We start from the raw sequence: 19,957 nt of genomic DNA on the forward strand, positions 1-19,957 counted from the left end.
GAAATGTTACAGAATAGGAAATTAGGGTTTAGAGAAGGTTTAAGTGACTCATCCTGGGTTAGTCAAGGGTAAAGGGCAAAACCCAAGTTCTGGACTCCTCTTCCAGGGCCCTTTCCACTGTGCCATAGCACTGAGAGAAAATTATTTCTCTTAAGCTGTCTGTATATTAATTCAGGATTTCTCCAAATGCAATCTGCCCACACCCAACTAGGGGTCAGCATGGGTTTGCCCCACTGAAGGCAGTCAACGCTGTGGGCTAATGAAGGGAGGAGATAAATGAGAAAAGACCTTTTCAGAGAAAACAAACCTCCCGGCTCTCTGGTGTCCATAGTTGATGATGTTCTTGTACCCTTTTCCAAGCGGTGCGTCTGACCCTGTGTCAATTTTGTTACTATGGCTGCATCCATTAAATTCAATGGGAAAGTGCCTTCCTAATACCACCACCTTGTCTGATAATGTTTTTTCGATGGAGATGCGTGACCATTGCATGTTTTTGTTCCCACTTGGAAGCGTCTATCAGCTGAAGTGGTACGCATTTAGCACTTGGTGGCGGTTCCGTGTAGCAACGACAAACCATCGTCTGGTCTTGTCACGCGTGCTGGGACCGCTGTGTTTTGATGGGCAAAGTATTTGAGTGGGAGGGGAAAAGGATGCAAAGCAAGAATAAATTGAGTGAGTTGTTTGGTGTTTTAAACCACCCTCTCAGTTAACATAATTTCAGAGCTTTACAACCAGGATTTTTTTGACATTGAAAACATAATATTATTTTGTACCTACACCAAACTCAAATGTGCCCACTGTCCCACTGTATTTTTTTAAATTTTATTTTTCAATTACAGTTTACGTTCAGCATTACTTTATATTATTTTCATGTGTACAGTATAGTGGTTACACAATCATGTACTTTACAAAGTGGTCGCCCAGATATGTCCAGCACCCCCACTGGCCCCATACATAATAATTACACTGTTACTGACTACATTCCCTATGTTGTACTGTACAGCCCTGAGACTATTTTATATACCAATCCGTGCCCCTTCATCCCCTCGCCTTTTCTTAAATAGGACTTTTTGGTGAAAGGGAGATGCAACCTCAGCTGACTAATGTAGAAGCCAGGAACACCGTACTGACTTGTCACTCACAGGGCTTTGGAGGATGGGCTAGTGTGCGGGTCACGCCTTTTCCTGACGTTTAACGGGGGGCCCATCATGGTTCTCCTCTGTTTCGTGTAAAGCAGGACTGACGGCAGAGAGACGCCCTGCCCATCTCTGTGGCACTTTGAGGACACAGAATGAGGACAGCTTGAAATAACTTCTTGACAATAAATTCCTAACCTGGCTGTTGGGAGATTCCAATTAAAATACTAAGCAAAACTAGTAAACAACAACGGACTATTTAGTAAATGATAAGGAAATAGTGGGTTATAATCTGGGAGAGTATTAAATTGGATCCACATCTTACATTGTTAGTGACGATAAACTCCAAATAGATTAAAAATTTACATGTAAAACTGAAGTCACAAAAGTACTAGAAGAAAACATGGGAGGATTCCTTCTATGGGCTTAGAGCAGAGATGGACCTGTCTAAATACGACTCGAGTAGAATCCAAGTAGGGAAGGCATGTGTTTGACCACATTAAAAACAAACCAAAGGAACCCTTCCTACTGGCAAAACAAAACGTACACCGTAAGAAAAGACAGAAAGCAAATGGCAACCTGAAGAAAAATAGCTGCAACTGAAAACACAGAGTAAAGGCGAAGAGCTCATCTCTCCAGTCTGGAAAGATTCCTAGAAGCTGAGAAGACAAGGATTAAAACTCAAAAGAAAGATGTGCAAAGAATGCGAACAAACAGTTCAGAGAAAAGGAAATAGAAATGGCTCTTAACCATATGGAAAAGTAGGGCTCAACCTTATGCATAATAAAAGATACATAAATTAGCACTGTGTTGAGACACCAGATTGACAAAAACTGCCGGGTTTGATAGCACACATTATTGCCAAGGCTGGGTGGGGGGGGTGGGGGGGGAGGCAGGAATAGGCTCTTTCATACCTGGCTGGTGGAAGTGCTATCAAAGTTCCAAGTGCACACACTTTTTATCACAGCAATTCAGTTTCGGGGACTTTATCCTACACATATATGTGTGCATTCATATAAAATTATGCATATGCAGAGTTATCCATGGTAGCACTCTTTGCAATAGCAAAAGATTGGAAACAACCCAAATATCTTTCAATAGAGGACTAGCCATGGTACGCAGACAGAAAGAAAAAACTATGCAGTTGCAAAAAGAGAGTATTTATTTGGATCTTTTGTTAACTAAAAGACAAAGCAAACCAACAAAACAACCAACCAAAAAAACATCAAGGTTGAGAACAACAATTTATTTTATCTTGTGTAAAAGGTGGGGTTAGTAAGAATATAAATTGATATGTGCTTGTATATTCGTTAAAAAAGAAACTCCGGAAGGATAGAAAGGAAACTAATACAAGTGGTGTTACGTCGGAGAGAATGTGGGAAATGGGGGGCGGAAGAAATAGGGTGGCAGCAGGACTTTTCACCATGTACCTTAAAGAATCCTCAGTGAAAATGACACAGAGAAAAAAGCAGAACATGGCAATGCTTTGCTCAACAGACACCGTGAAACCATCGCCGTTCCCGGTCAAGAAATAGAGCACTGTATCACCCCAGGAACTCTCTCCTCTCCCTCACAGCCTCTCCCCAAAGGCAACCTCTGTCTGATTATTATGAACGTCTCCTTTTAGCGTTATAGCTTTAGCACCTGGGTGTGTATCTCTAAATGCTGGAGTTTGTGATGTTACTGGATTCACGTTACAGATTCTTTTGTAATGAGCTTCTTTTCTCATTTTATTCATTAGATTTGCCCAGGTTGTGTGTAGCTATAGTTTGCTCATTTTTATTGCTGGGTATGTTATTTCATTGTATAAATAACTGTGATTTATATATCCATTCTACTGTTGGGGAACATTTGTTTTATTTTCCAGTTTGGGGATGTGATATTGTGACTTATAAGAAATATGTATATAGTCATTGGGATGACCAAAATATATCTCTCATATATGTGTGGTCTTTATTCGTGGTTCCTGGTTCATAGCTCCCAAATCCCTTTGAATTTCTTGAGTGATAAAAGTAATGCAAGTATCTTTTGTTACAGTATTTGGTGTCTAGTCCTCAGTAACATCAGAGCCGTAAAGGCAAAATGAGTGTCTTGTTATTCCTAATAAGCCCCTTTCCACCACACATGGGTTTATGTTAATGAGGTGACTTTTGGAAAGCACCTAAAGTTGGGGACGGATTGCCAGGAGAACCAACCATGTGATCAGACGGTGGGAACCGTCAGTCCCACCCCCATGACCTCCAGGGAAAGGAGAGGGGCTGGAGGTTGGATCTGTCAGAGTGGCCATGATTTATTCAACTGCGCCAATGTCTAAGGACACAGACATAGGTTATGACACAGACTAGAGACGTAGATTATGTCTATGCCTATGCACTGAAGCCTCTGATAGGGAAAAAAAAAAAAAAAAGGTTCGGAGATCTTCCAGATGGGAGAATCCGAATACTTCCATGTGCCACTGTGTCAGTCCCCAAACTTCACAGCCCCCAAACTCCATGAGGACAAAGCTCCTTTGTTCAGACCTTGGCCTATGTATCTCTTCATCTGGCTGTTGGCTGTTGGTCAATATCCCTTAATATTCTTTGTAACAAACCAGTAATCTAGCAAGGAAGCGGATGTCCTGAGTTGTGTGAGCCAGGAAATTAATTGAACTCAAGGAGGGGTTGTGTAAACTGCTCATGTACAGCTAGTCGGTAGAAGCCCAGATAACAACCAGGGCTTGTGGAGGGCAGTCTTGTGGGACGGAGCACTTAATTGGTGGAATCTGGTTCTGTCTTCAGGTAGATAGTGTCAGAACTGAGTTGTACTTTGGACACCCAGCTAGTGTCAGAACCGCTTGGTGATGGGCCGCATCTCTTTCCCCCCATCGAAATCGGATGTGCAGAGTTTAGAGGGGTCATTAAAAATAAAGCCGCAGGGAACGTGTGTCTCGGTGAACGTGTACTCACATTTCTGTTGGTTACGTATCTAGGAGTGGAAGTGCTGATTTGCAGAGTATGAATGTCTTCAACTTCAGTAGATGTTGTCAATCAGTTTTCAAAGTGGTCACCCCAAATTATACTCCAACCCCTGCCGTGCAGGGGAGTTCTGTCACTTCACATCCTCACCAACGTTTGGCATTGTTAGTCTTAGCTATACGAATCTCTAATGGTATCTCATGATGGTTTTAATTTGCATTTTCTGATTACTAAGGAGGCTGGGCACGTTTTCAAGTTTATTGGCTATTTGGATATCCTCTTTTGTAAATGTCTAAGTCTCTTACCATTTTTTTCCTGTTAGTTTCTTGGGGTTTTTTCCTCACTGAAAAAAGAAATTTTTAAAAAATATTTATTTATTTTTAGAGGGAAGGGAAGGAGAAAGAGAGGGAGAGAAACATCAATGTGTGGTTGCCTCTCACGTGCCCCCTACTAGGGACCTGGCCCACAACCCAGGCATGTGTCCTCCCTGGAAATTGAACCAGTGACCCTTTGGTTCACAGGCCCATGGTCAATTCACTGAGCTACACCAGCCAGGGCAGAAATGTTTTGTTATACATGTTATAAATAAGTCCACCTCTGTGGCTAGTCTTTTCATTCTCATTAATTTCCTCCCTCCCTGTCTTTACTTTGCAATATATTATGCATAATGTCCTACAACTTGTCCTCTAAAAGTATATCTTGGGGGTCTTTTTATCAGTAGTACATAAAGAATTTCTTCCCCTTTTTATAGCTACATTGTGTCCTATTATATGATTTTACCATAATTCTTTTTAATTAACTTTAACTAGACCCTATTGATGAATATTGAAGTTGTTTCTACTGCGTTGTTATTGCAAATAATGCTTCAATAAATAATCTTGTCCTAATATATTTTATACGTATTTAAGTACTCCGTAGAATGAGAAGTCGCACTGCAGGTCAGAGAGTAGGTGCATTTGTTATTTTGCTAATTATTGTTCGCTAGCACTTCATAGAGGGTGCCCCTTACCTTATCGCCTGTTTTTCCACAGTTTCATCTTGCGGGTCTGTTGGCCTTCAATGTTTTTACATCCAATGGGCAATAAACAGTGCCTCAAAAAGTTGTTTTTTACTGAGGTATAATTGACATAAGATAATCTGCACATATTTATAGTGTAAAATTTGGTAAGTTTTGACCTCTCTGCATTTGTGAAGCCACCACTGCAATCATGATAATGAACGCATTCATCATCCCCCAGAGTTCCCTCCTGTTCCTTTGTATTCCTGTCCTCCCCTCCTCTGCGCCCCTGTCCTCCCCTCCTCCACACCTCTGTCCTCCCCTTCTCCACACTTCTGTCCTCCACACCCCTGTCCTCCCTTCCTCCACACCCCTGTCCTCCCCTCCTCCACACCTCTGTCCTCTCTTCCTCCACACCCCTGTCCTCCTCTCCTCTGCACCTCTGTATGGACGATTATTTCCCTTTCTCTTGGGTAAATACTTAGAAGTAAAATGGCTAGATTACATCTTAGGTATATAACTTTTTAAGAAACTGCCAAGTTGTTTTCCAAAGTATTAATAGTTGTACTATTTTTCATTCCCACCAGTAGAGTATGAGAGTTCCAGTTTCTCCACATTCTTAGCAGTACTCGGTATGGCCCATCTTTTTCATCTTGGACATTTAAATAGATGTGTAGAGGTATCTTGTGTTTTTAATTTACATTTCTCTAATGGCTAATGGTGTTGATCCTCATTTCATGTGGGTTTTTTTTTTTTTTGCCATTCATATATCTTTTTGAAAAAAAAAGATTTATTTATTTATTTATTTATTTATTTATTTTTAGACAGAGGGGAAGGGAAGGAGAAGGAAAGGGAGAGAAACATCAATGTGTGGTTGCCTCTCGCTCGCCCCCCACTGGGGACCTGGCCTGCAACCCAGGCATGTGCCCTGACTGGGAGTCAAACCAGCAACACTTTGGTTTGCAGGCCAGTGCTCGATCCACTGAGCTGCACCAGCCAGGGCTGCCATTCATATATCTTTTTTTGGTGAAGTATCTTTTTGTATTTTAACCCATTTTTAAATTATGTTATTTTCTGATCAGTGGGTTTGAGAGTTCTTTATATTTTCTGATTATAAGTTCTTTTCAAATATATTCTTTGTAAAGATTTCCCTCCAGTCTGTGACTTGTCTTCTCATTCTCTTAACAGATTCTTGTAAGAAGCAGGATTATTTAATTTTGATGAAGTCCAATTCATCAATTTTTTCATTTATATACTGTGCTTCTGAAACCTGAAAAGTCAGCATTTATGCTGCTTGTCACTACCAGACCAGTAAGCAGAGGCAAGGATTGAATCTTTTTGAGCAATTTATTCAGATGGCTGGTGATCTGAGAAGATGGTGGGTTATGTGCCCTAACAGATTGTCTTCCCTTGAGCTTTTAGAAGCAAGTTTATGTAGGGGAAGCCTGGGGATTTGAGGGGAAACTCCCAAGGGGAGAGAGACCTGCAGATATGCTGTTTCTCTCGGCTGGGGGAGCTGACAGGGAAGTCACACAGCTTCTTCCCCAACGGACTCCCTTTGTTCTGGTGTTATCTCTTCCCTTGCATCGGCATTTCTCTCTCCCCAGGACACCTGTGGTTTATGGCCAGGGAAGCTATGTATTCTCTGGTTAGGGAGGAGAGGTATGAACCATTTACTGGCAAGTGTTCTTGGTTAGAGATAAGGTCTGGCAGTTTACCAGCTGGCTGTAAATTGCTTAAATTGTTTTGCCTTCTGATTAATTTTTTAAAAAGATTTTATTTACTTATTTTTAGACAGAGGAGAAGGGAGGGAAAAAGAGAGGGAGGGACACATCAGTGTGTGGTTGCCTCTCATGTACCCCCAACTGGGGACCAGGCCCACACCCCAGGCATATTCCCTGACTGGGAATCAAACCAGTGACCCTTTGGTTTGCAAGCCAGCGCTCAATCCACTGAGCCACAGCAGCCAGGGCTATCTTGTTTTGTTTTGTTTTGTTTTTCCTATGGATCCTCAATTGTTGCAAGATCATTTATTTAAAAGATTTTTCTTTCTCCAGTGAACTGGCTTGGCACATTGTATGTTTTTAAAAATCAGTTTATAGGTATGTGGTATTTTCTGGACTCTATCCTGTTCCATTGATTCACTTGTCTATCTTTATGCCATATTATTACTGTTTTGATTACTTTAGTTTTATAAGTCTTGAAATAAAATAGTGTTAGCCCTTCAACTTTGTTCTTCTTTTTCTAAGTTGTTTTGGCTAATCTTAGTCTTTTGTATAAATTTTAGAATAATTTTATAATTTCTACAAAAAAGGAGCTATGATTTAGTATGGGATTGACTACATTGAATCTATGATGTCTGTCCAGAAGGCACCCAGCCATGTACTATGAAAAATAGAAACATGTTTTGAAGAAGATACAAGATACAAGAGACATTGTACATAGGACAATGATGCTTCAGTCCCCTTCAAAGTATGCACCTTGGGACCTCACACTGTTCTCCCAATAGCCATCACCTGCCCCATCATATTTTCCTGAATCTCATCGACGGTCTGAAATCTCTTTCCTTTTAAAAGTGATTTTAGTTTGGGGAAAAGCCGGGGCATCAAATCTGGGCCGTAGGGGGCTGAATCACCTGGGTGATTTAATGTTTTGTGAATAAACTGCATGAGAGGTGACACATGAGCAGGTGCATTGTCATGATGAAGCTGCCAATCACCAGTTGCCCATAGCTGCAGCCTTCTGAATCTTCCAAATAGTTTCCTCAGAGGAATGTTCAAGCTTAATGCAAAATTTGATGTAGATTTGTTGCTGTACTTACTCAGTAATTTTCAATGTGACGGCCTCACAGTACAGATGCTCACTCAATGGTGTCTACTGCCCCCACTGACTAGTACAGTGAAGTTGTCATTGTTCACACATGTGTATTCCAGTCCACTCTCCTTGGCTGACAGGTTACATCAATGTCATGCAAACCACTCTTGTTATATAACAATGGCTGGACAGATCTTGTATATGTCAATTTGGAAAGCTAATGTTAATTGGTGCTTTTATTCCTTTGCTGGTAATCTTAGGACCTTAAGATTCTTTGAGTTCATTTATATCCTGCCTGACTTACATGCAATTGTTGTCAAATACTTATTTCTATATGTATTTTAACCCCCACAAGACATTGCTGCTATGTTTTATATGCTTAGACTTACTTGCTTTGTTCTTGTTCTCTCCTTCATGTCTGTGCTTCTACATGGGATTCATTTCTCCAGCCTGAAAAATCACTCTTTACTCTTTCCTTTAGTGCAGTCAGCCAGTATCATTCTCATTTTTTGTCTAAAAACTGTTTTACTTTCATTCTTGAAGGATACTTTTTTAGTCATAGAATTGTAGTTTGGCAGTTGTTTTCTTTCAGAAGTTTGGTGATACCTTTTCATCACCATCTTGTTTCTATCATTTAAGTTGAAACGTTAGCTCTTAGTCTAAGTGTTGTTTGGAAAGCAGTAAGTCTTTTTTTCCTCTGGCTACTTCTAGATTTTAGGATTTTCTCTTTGCCTTTAGTCCTCTGCAGTTTCCCTGCCACATGTCTCAGGAAGGTGTCTGTCTATTTATTCTCCTTAGGGTAGACAGGACTTCTCAAATTTGTAGGTTAATGTCTTTCAGCAGTTTTAGAGGATTTCAGGTAATATCTTGGCAATGGTTGCTTCTACCCTGTTGTCTGTCTCCTCTCTCTCTCTGGGACGACAGTTAAACATATGAGACCTTGCACTGTATCCTTTTTTCTCTTACCTCTCATCTGCATCTGACTCTCTGTGCTTCAATGCAGATTTTCTCCAGAACCAGTGGTGTTCTGGAGCCGGCTTGCACCAGAATATAAGAACCTATTAAATTGTGTCTGAAGAAAATGTGTGAGCTGGTTCTTGAACCATCGATAACTTGAAGTAGAGCACGATAGGAATGTTTATACCAGGGAAATTGGCAAGCACTATAAATTGGGGGTTTTCCCATGAATTTCTACTTGCTACATAGTGTTATTAATACAGTAATCTATTTATCAAAAAAGATTAGAAAACCAGATGTAGCCTGGTTTTCTAAAAGTTTTATTTAATTAAAAAAAATTTTTGCCCAACTTTTTTATGTCTCTATTTCTTTAAGTATTTTTTATTGATTATGCTATTACAGTTTTCCCAATTTCTCCCCCTTTCTCCCCCCTCCACCCTGCACCCTCCAACCTTCCAGCATTCCTCCCTCCTTAGTTCATGTCCATGGGTTGTACATATAAGTTCTTTGAATTCTCTCTTCCCTATACCATTTTTAATCTCTCCCTGTCTATTCTATGCCTCTATTTTACTAATTATGCTGCTTCTTCCCTATACTTTCCCCCTTTATTCCTCCCTTCCTCCTCCCCACTGAACTCCCTCCATGTGATGTCCATTTCTCTGATTCTGTTCCTGTTCTAGTTATTTGCTTAGTTTGTTTTTGTTTTAGTTTTGTAGGTTCAGTTGTTGATAGTTCTGAGTGTGTTGTCATTTTACTGTTCATAGTTTTGATCATCTTCTTTTTCTTAGAGAAGTCCCTTTAACATTTGATATAATAAGGGCTTGGTGATGATGAGCTTCTTTAACTTGACCTTATCTGGGAAGCACTTTATCTGCCTTCCCACTCTAAGTGATAGCTTTGCTGGATACAGTAATCTTGGATGTAGGTCCTTGCCTTTCCTGATTTCAAATACTTCTTTCCATCCCTTCTTGCCTGCAAGGTTTGTTTTGAGAAATCACCTGATAATCTAATGGGAACTCCTCTGTAGGTAACTGTCCCCTTTTCTTTTACTGCTTTTAGGATTTTCTCTTTGTCTTTAATCTTGGGTAACTTAATGATGAAGTGCCTTGGTGTGTTCCTCTTTGGGTCCAACTTCTTTGGGACTCTCTGGGCTTCCTGGACTTCCTGGAAGTCTATTTCCTTCACCAGAGTGAGGAAGTTTTCCTTCATTATTTTTTTCAAATAAGTTTTCAATTTCTTGCTGTTGTTTTTCTCCTCTGGCACCTCTGTAATTTGGATATTGGAATGTTTTGGGTTGTCCCAGAGAATCCTCAACCTCTCTTCATTTGTTTGGATTCTTGTTTTTTCATTCTGATCCGGTTGGATGTTTATTTCTTCCTTTTGTTCCAAATCATTGCTTTGAATCATGATTTCCTTCCTGTCACTGTTGGTTCCCTGAATATTTTGCTTTATTTCATTTTGGGTATCTTTCATTTGTTCTTTCATTTTTTGACCAAGCTCAATCAGTTCTGTGAGCATTTTGATTACCAGAGCTTTAAATTCTCCATCAGATAGGTTGGCAATAGGTTTTGCTCTGTTCTTTCATTTGGGCCATATTTCTTTGTCTTGGTGTAGCTGATATGTTGTAAGGGGGCAGGGTCTTAGGTATTCACCCCAGCAGGGCAACCCTCCTTGCAGAGCTTTGGCTGCCTGTGGGGGAGGGGCCAGAGAGGGAACAAGGCAGCTCACCTGCGGGTTTCTAGCGCACTTTCCAAGTCTCCTGTGAGATTGGGAGTAACTCCCACTGCAGCAACCCCAGCCCACAGTCAGCTCAGAGTCTCAGTTTTCTCCTTAAATCAGCCCCTCCCGAGAAGCCCAAGAGCTCAGCAGCCAGCTCTGCCCCTCTGTTGCCTTGCTGAGGTTTTTCTGAGTCGGCCTGCTTGTCGACTTTCTGGCCTGGTTGTTCTGGGTGATTTTTTCTTTAATTCCTTGGTTGTCTGAGTTCCATGCAGTTTGATTTTCTGGCACTTCTGGTTGTTTATTGATTTTAGATTGGTTGTTATCCTCCTTTTGGTTGTGCGAGGAAGCGAAGGGTTTCTACCTACACCTCCATCTTGGCCAGAACTCTATTTAATGGAAGTTTTTATGTTTATTACATATGGGCAACTTAGTTCTAAATAATAAATTCATAACTATATAATGAAATTACACTAAAATTACATAAAATATAATTTATCTTTCTTTGATCTTGTGTGCCATAATCTTGATGATTAACATCAACTATCATTGTAAAAGCTGTATGTAAAAATGGTGTAGGAGACTGGGTGAATGGGTTCTGACCTAATGACATAACCTGATTTTTAAAACTTTATAGAAAAGTTCCAATATCACCTTCTCGTTTGTTGTAGCTTAAACAAAAGAAGAGAGAATATGGTTTGGATGGGAATTGGGGGTGGGGAGAGAAATGTTGCCTTTTATTTTATTCCAGATGAATGAGAATGTGCCAACTTAAGTCAATATTATATTGCTGCTGAGCTGATAATGAATTTGTTTTCTTAATTTCTTTTTAAAATTTGTTTCTTTATTTATTTTTAGAGAGATGGGAAGAAAGGGAGAAAAAAAGGGAGAGAAACATCGATTTGTGAGAAAAACATCAATTAGTTGCCTCCCGCGTGCCCCCGACCAGGGACCTGGCCTGCAACCCAGGCATGTTGTGCCCTGACCGGGCATCGGACTGGTGACCTTTCTGTTTGTGGGTCAATGCCCAACCCACTGGGCCACGCTGGCCGGAGTTAATATTAAATTTCATAGTACTAAACACCTGACTATTGTCATGCTACTGATATCACTGATAGCAAATTAACTCCAGTTGAAGGTTGTAATAAACCTTTACTTCAGCAATTTCATAGAAGTTGGAAATAAACCATTGTTTTATGTATTGCAAACATTTCAAATGAAATGACTGTCTTAGGGAGATAACTTATCCTGGTGCGACAAACACAGTGATAGGACTTTTTCTGCCACTTAATTTCTTTTTCTGCCCTCTGAGGCCTCTGCCAATAGTCTGAACCTGGTGACAAGGGCCACCCCTACTGCCTAGGTGTTTGTGTGTACAAATGTGCATGAGCACACCGACATGTTTGCATGGGCACAGCGTTTACACATTAAATGGGCCGGTTCTACATTGAGAGTAGCATATGCTTGTTCATGTGTCACAACTGTTTTCCTAAGTATCACAAAGTCTAAGGTTTTGACACAGTCAGAGCCTGGAGATGCTTCGGAATCACCGCCAGCCATTCGTAGCCCAGGACGTCTCTGCCCCCACCCCAGTACCTGTGCTTGCCATCCCTGTCTTTTTAGCATCTTTATGAGTTGAAAGATCATTTTAAGGGAGAGTGGAAAGTGTGAGGGATATCATCTACATTTTCTACTTGGTCGAACTCAGAGATCTGGTCTGTATCCCTAACTGAATTTTATAAAGCTAGAAGTTACGTGGCTTCTCTTGGAAGTCCTTCAGGATTCGCAAGTATTCTTTCCAACTCCTCCAGTCTGAAAAGCATAGGCAATTTATACTATATGCATTGCTAGGTAATCTTTTGTGTATCCAACGGATTTTTCGTTTTAAAACTGTATCATTACCGAGAGGAACATGCCCTCACTTTTGTGGCATTCCTAGTACGGGCACCGAATGTGAATCCAATCATGAGGAAACTTCAGACAAGCCCAAGGTAAGGGACATTCCACAAATAACTGCCCTGCACTCTTCCAACATATCGATGCCATTAAATTCAGCGATCGGGGAATTGTTGAAGAATGACAGGAGATGGAAGAGCTGTGGCAACTAAATGCAGTGCATAATGTGTCTGCAAATGTGTCTATAGAATTTTCTTTTGCTAAGGACTTAATTAGGACAATTGGTAAAATGTTAGTTAGGTCTGTAGATTAGATCATAAAAAATCCGAGTCTTGCCATGGTCTGTTTTCGGACTGATTGGTGGGGAAGCATTTTCGATCGAGCCACATCAGACCCTGTTCTCGGAGGGGCCGGACTGGGCCCCGGCCAGGGTTGTGTGGGTAATAACCTGTCCAACCCTGAGCCTTGTGTCCTCATTTCAGTGACACACTTGCCTTTCCATGGTGGCTGTCGACAGAGTAACGTTCTGCTTAGTTGCCAACTTTTGCAACTTTTGTCAGAACAAGATGAGGGCCTATGAGGAGAAAGGCAGGTCACAGACCTTTGTGTCTCTCCCTAAATAAAAGCTCTGTGCTAAAAAAAATAAATAGCATTGTATAATGTTAATCTTCAGATTTTGGTAATTGTATTGTCTGTGGTAACTTAAGAGAATGTTCTATTTTTAGTAAATATAAATTGAAATAGTTGGCGGGAAAGAGGCACCATATCTGTAACTGACTCAAATGGTTCAGAAAGCAAACAAAATGTATTTGGGGAATCTCAGTGAAGAGTATAAGGAATTCTCTGTACTTTTCCTGCAAATATTCTGTAAGCCTGAAATAGTCAAAATAAGAAGCTAAAAAGGAAAACTGCATTATGATGTAATCCGTTTGAAGAAATCTCAGAAAGAATGAAGAATCCATGTTAAAATTACCTTTTTGCTGCGAGGAGCCCCACACATGCGGCGACAGGTGCAAGGACACCTGCGCTGCCCGGGCAAGTGGAGGCGCGCAATGACAGCCCTCGGTGCCACAACGCACCCCTGCGCCTTACAGCCCTTTGATGGAGATTGTGAGAAGATAATAGTATTAGTAGGTATCGAGCACCTAATTTTATGTTACGCACTTTGTCCATATTCCTCAGTTTAATTTAAGAGAGTACTCCTGCTTTGGGGAAGAGCTAAGTGTTTTAGAACCGAGGAAGTACAGCATTGATACTGAGAGGTACAAGGAACAGCACTTGAGGATATGTTGGCATGAGGAAAATGTTGGTGCTGAGAACGACTCCTGGGATTCCCATAAAAGCCATTTACTAAAGGGAGCCCTGGAGGGGAAGCCGACTTGGTTGGGAGGCAGGCTGATTAACAGAGGGGATATCGAGAGCCTAACTTTGGCCCTGACTGGTGTGGCTCAGTGGGTTGGGCACCGTACCACAAACTGAAAGGTCACCAGTTTGATCCCCAGTCAGGGCACAGGCCTGGGTTAGGGGCCAGGTCCCTGGTGTGGGCCTGCGGGCCTGCAAGAGGCAACTGATCCATGTTTCTCTCCCTCTCTTTCTCCCTCCCTTCCCGTCTCTCTAAGAATAAATAAATAAAATCCTGAGGAGAGAATATCCGAGGCCACTGCCTTTCATGAGGGAGGCCTGTGCCTGTGCAGCATGGAGGGCGAACCAGGCAGCAGGTGGTGGGGGGGGACTTTCTAAACCTCAGCTGTAAGAGCAAATAGGGGCGGCCAAGCTGACTCTTCCATCCAATGGAAAAATGTGTCTGTAGGGAAACTGCCTTTCGATTTTCACATACAAGACGACAGAGGAAACCAAATTTCTCAGTACCTCTAATGGCTATGACTGGATGAATGCATCCCTGGAGAAGTGCGTGGATGTGCGTTCATTTATGCAACAACATTCCCTGAGGACCTGCTACATGATATGCATACACATATATGTATCAATGCATGTAAATATACATGTGTTTATATATATAGAATATTTTAATGTTAACAGTACTGGTATTATATGGTTAGTTGTCAGGAATAATACCCAACACTGACTAAACACCATACTCCAGGCTCTGAAACTACAATAGGTACACTTCATAGGTACAAATCCCTATATGAAGTAAATGGTATTATCATCCTGTGTTAGAGGTACAGGTGCTGAAGCTTATAGAAATGATGCAATTTGCTCAGGAGCTGGGGACTGATAGAGCGAGGACCAGAGCACAGTTGCATCTGAGACTCAAACTGTGCTTATAAACACTACCGCACCTGGCCTCCTTGCAGCCTGTTAGGACTAGGGTGTCAGGGCGGGTGGGGAGAGTAATAAGGAAGTAAAAGGAAGAAAAATGAGTGAGTTGCTTGAGGAACGTTGGTTCTTAGGTTCTTTCCTGACTAGGCTTTTTCTCTCACCAACATTTCCCTGTGGGTAGTTAATTTACTAAGCCCAACAGAGGGTGAATTTACTTAGGGCCAATTTACTTTGCCCAACAGAGGGGCTACTTGTCACGTAACAATTGTCCAGGTACCTGCAATTTTTACTTAGCCGAAGGCCATTCCTTACTGGATACCTGTAATTACTTGAAAGTTCTCCTGTAGAGTTCAAACCTGCTGTTTTGACCCAGAAAGAGAAGAATGCTATCACTGACATCTTGTAACTTGAGGAAAACTTGAAGAAGGAATCTCACGATACAGCTGAAGGTTCAGTACGCTAGCTGAAGGCTGGTGAGAGAGGGCGGTGCCGTGAGACTCAGGGGTGTTCAAGGTGAGGACATTCACTTGAGTCGCTGCCTCACTCCCCCAACCTGATGCTCCCTCCCCTTGCACTGGAATGGCCTTGCTGATGTCATTGTCCTCACTCTTCCCTGTGGGCTTAACCTTTTTTTTTTTTACTTTGTAGCATCCCTCCGCACAGCCTCTTAGTCCTGCGTGCTGAGCCAGGAGAATGGTGTTACCTCTCTACTCTCCATTTCTGCTTTCAGACAGTGATGTGATTAACCCCTCATAAGTTCCCACCAGCCAGACACACTGCCTGCTGCTTATACCCCCAGGTGTCTTCCAGGTGCCTTAAGTATCTTGGCCCCTGGATCTGAGGCTTAGCGCTCTGTCCCTGGTGGCCACCCAGGTTGTTCCCCATGTCCAGATGAGTGACTTCTCCAGCATCTGGCCTCACTGTGTCTTCCTCTTCTCTACTTGAGCAACCCACTTGGACAAATCCTCTTGTAGAACTGAAAGACCCTGAACTTCTTTTCTCTGACAATGACTTTTACCTTTTTTTATCTCCTTCTTTGTGCACCTGCTCTACGACAGCATTTCAATTTCTGGTTCCTCAACTCTTCCTCATTCTCCCAATGCCTCAGTCCCTGCTGGCTTCACTGTTTCCCTATTCAGGATGGACCTCATGGTCAACCATCTCTCTGTTCTTGGAAACTCCCTTCTTTCTTCTCACCTTGATTTCTTTTTTCCAGGAGCCTAGTCACTTTCCCATCTCAGCCTAACCTACCTGCAAATTTCCTGCATGTGTGCTCACAAGCTGTTCAAATAGTACCAGCAAAACAACAAACAAACACAGAACCGTGCTGCTTGACTTCATTACAGTCATGTGACCAGCCTTTGGCGGGATCCTAAATGCTGTCTGAGTTTTTAATTTACCCTTATCTTACTGTCTATCTTATTCTTTCAAGCTGTCTGGAATTATTTTCATCTGCTACCTCATTCTTCCTTGTGCCATCTTCTGTTTCTCTAGGAAGACTGTGCATCAACTTTCCTGTCCCTCAGTGAGGTGTCACCACCTCCTCATGCATTCTCTTTAACTCATACACCTCTGTCTCAAAGGAGGAAATAGTCTGTCCTCTTGCCTGAGACTGTCCTGCCCACGCAAGCACTTGTCTTATCTTCTTTACCAATACTCATCCTTTTTTATTGTATCTTCAATTCCTCCCACACCCCTTGCTCTGTCACCATTTAACCCAAGCATCCTTGTCTTTAAACGCAAACAAACCACTGAAACCAGTCTTCCTCTCTGTCCCTCTTAAATGCACCTTTCCATAGCACGTGGCTTGGACTTCCGTGTAGTGTCTATTTCCTTCTGATTTATCATAAACTGGTTTTATGATTTGAATCTCCTACTTGACCTTCTCGGTTGCAAGGATTTTTAATCAGTTTTGTTTATTTCTCTACCCTTGCCCCAGACTTGATGATGGAATAGCATTTAACCTTCTCTATGAATCATTGGCTCATTGAGTGTGGCCCTGATGTAAAACAGCCAGGTCACTGTGACCTGCTGGAACCTGCTGAGGTCCCTTGTGAGATCTGCCTGTTGTGTGACAACAGGTGAGCACAGGGGTGGAGGCAGAGCAGCTTCATGTTTTGGTGGAAATTATCACAGGACACTGCAAGGAAGTGTTTGCTACTTTTGCACAAATCATCATCAGACAGGAATGCTAAGACAAGACTTGAAAACTGATACCAAATTGCTAGGGTTTCTATTTTTTATCATCAGCCAGAAGAGAGAGGAATAAGTCATATTGCCATAGTATAGGTTGCAAGTGTTTGCTTCACAAGAGTTGTTGAGACAGAGGAATCTTGGTAGTGGGAATAATTCATTTTAGCATATTTGGAAAGGATGAACCTTTCAATGCTTCGGGAGACAGGTGTGTTGGGCTGGAAAGAAGTAAAAAAAATACAACAGGGCATTTATTACGTCAAATCAAGAAATGTAAATATCCTGGACAAACAGTTCTTTTTATTGTGAGAAACAAATGAGGGAATTAAGTAATTCTTGGACTCAACAGATTTGTATATGAGTTCCTATTATGGGCAGGGCACTGTTCTGGGCACTGGGAACACAAGAAAAGCAAAGTGCAGTCCTTCCCTGTCTTTATCATCCAGGAAGGCCTGGCTGAGGAGGGACATTTGAGGAGAGAACTAAATGAAATAAGGGATCAAGCATGAGGGTATGTGTGGTTCGAGGGTATCTGGAGGAAGGAAATGCACGCACAAATGTCCTAAGGCAGGAGATGCTAGAGTGCTTGAGAAATAGCGAGGAGGCTGGTGACAAGGAGCAGCAGAAAGAGGAAGCAGAAGAGGGTTGTTGAGGACAGCGTTAAAGAGCGATGGCTGTAGGTAGACCAGGCTGAGGACAGCGGGTATGCGAAAACACTTTCAAAGCCCCAGTTGCTGCTAAAAGAATTGAAATAGAATTAACTTATTAAATTAGGCAAACATTTAGTTAACTTTAATAGTGTTGATTTATTTATCTTACATATCCACTAAAATAAGAGACTGTTTCCCACAAGCCCTGAACCCACCTGGTGAGGCAGCATGGGCAGGTCTCCCGACACATCCCTGAGGCGAATTTCAGCAGGACTCGACCACCTCTGCTTGTCATATAGAAGTTCTCTGCTGCTGGGGATATGATGTGAACACACTCTCTCTGGGTCACTGTTTGTCATTTGTCTGTGCTTGTGTCTCTTGCCATACTGAAATATTTGATTTTTATACTATTAAATTTCAGGGCTTTTTTTAAAAAAGATTTTATTTATTTTTAGAGAAGAGAGGGAGAGAAACATCAATGTGTGATTGCCTTTTGTACACTCCCAACTGGAGACCTGGTCCGCAACCTTGGAATGTGCCCTGACTGGGAATCGAACTGACAATCCTTTGGTTTGCAGGCCAGTACTCAATCCACTGAGCTACGCCAGGCAGGGCTAAATCTCAGGGCTTTTAAACCTTTTATTTATAGCATCTGTGTTTCTAATCTTGCTTTAAAAGATCACATTTCTTCTTAAGCAAGATACTATCCTCCATTTTCTTAATATTTTATTTTTTATTTTTATTTCTATTTGTACAGCTATATTTATAGCATCATTATTCACCATAGCCAAAAAGTGGAAACAATCCAAAAGTCCACCAATAGATGAATGAATAAACAAAGTGTTGTGTGTGTGTGTGTGTATACAATGTAATATTATTCAGCCTAAAAAAGGAATGAAATTCTGGTATAGCAGGTCCTCTTTTTTGTTTGCTTTGTTCAACATCTTTTCTTTATGTCATTGATGGGGAAAAAAAAATAATGCTTCCTAGCCAGGACCATTGTCAGTGTAGAGTTTGCCATTCTCCCTATGCCTGCCTGGGTTTCCTCCCACTTCCCACAGCCGTGCACAGGAGGTGAATTGGCCTGTCTACATCGTCCCAGTCTGAGTGAGTGTGGGGGTGTGTGTGTACGTCCTGTGATGGAAGGGCGTCCTGTCCAGGGTGGGTCCCGTCTTGCACCCTGAACTGCCAGGAGAGGCTCTGGCCCCCTGCAACCCTAAACTGGAATAAGCAGGTCTGAAAAGATTTGTCTTACATGTTTTTATTACTCTTTCCTTTATTCAAAATCTTTATTTTTTAAAGAGAAGAGAAAGAGGGAGAAAGAAAGGGAGAGAAACATCGACCAGTTACCTCTCACACCCTCCCCCCTCCCCAGCTGAGGGCCTGGCCTGCAACCTAGGCCTGTGTCCTGTGGGAAAAAAACCAGTGACCTTTCAGTTCTCAGGCTGGCACTTAATCCACTGAGCCACACCAACCAGGGCCTTTATTACTGTTTCTTAAATGTATGTATAGCTCACATTCATTTCAATGTTTAATATTAGAGGTATTTTTGGGTCTTTATTTAGAAGTTTGGTGATGTTTATGTGACAAGAAATATATTTTCCTAATATCTTAAAAGCCATATTTTTATCAATTTGAAATGTATTTTATATTTGGCATGAAGTACAGATTTGAATTTATTTCTTCCAAGTGGATAGCCAATTATGCCAGACTATTTATTAAATAATTCTCTTACTGGACATATTGATATGTGTTATTCAGAAACAATAATAAAGTTTGGGTTTTCTTAAATGTCAAGCTGGCTGAACACTAATAAACCAATCACTCCAGAGAAACTCTTGAGAGCTTTCTAAACACCAGGCTCTGTGGGCGACACCATCAGGCATACAGAGCGCTTCCCTCTGCTAAAGGTGGAATACACACATTTAAGTGGCCCTTCTTTCTCACTCCTTTGCTGGCCCCTCAAATAATAGGTTCAGGGATTCCACTTTTGGTCTTTGTGTCTTACAAACTCTCTGTTAACCATCGGTCACGGCCTCTACTCCCCATCTCTGCTGATAAAACCCCAAACCATTCCTTTCCCAGGCGCCAGACCTGTGCTACACACTGCCCACCTGCATGTCCCACAGGCACGTCTAACTAAAGAGGAAGTACAGCTCCTATCCCCTCTCCTCACTGCCTCCCAGTCACCTGTTCCTCCTCCTGTTCCCTTATTTCTCCACCAGTCACCTAAAGGCTTGCCTTGGACTTGGTCTGCCCACATGATTTAATTCAGTCCCTACCAGAACGAGGTGTGGATGACCCTACCTTGAAAAGAATAAAGGGGGTGTAAAAACTTTTTTCATTTTTCCCTAACCTATC

Source organism: Desmodus rotundus, chromosome 7, assembly GCF_022682495.2.
Source record: "Desmodus rotundus isolate HL8 chromosome 7, HLdesRot8A.1, whole genome shotgun sequence".
In the NCBI taxonomy this organism is placed as follows: Eukaryota; Metazoa; Chordata; class Mammalia; order Chiroptera; family Phyllostomidae; genus Desmodus; species Desmodus rotundus.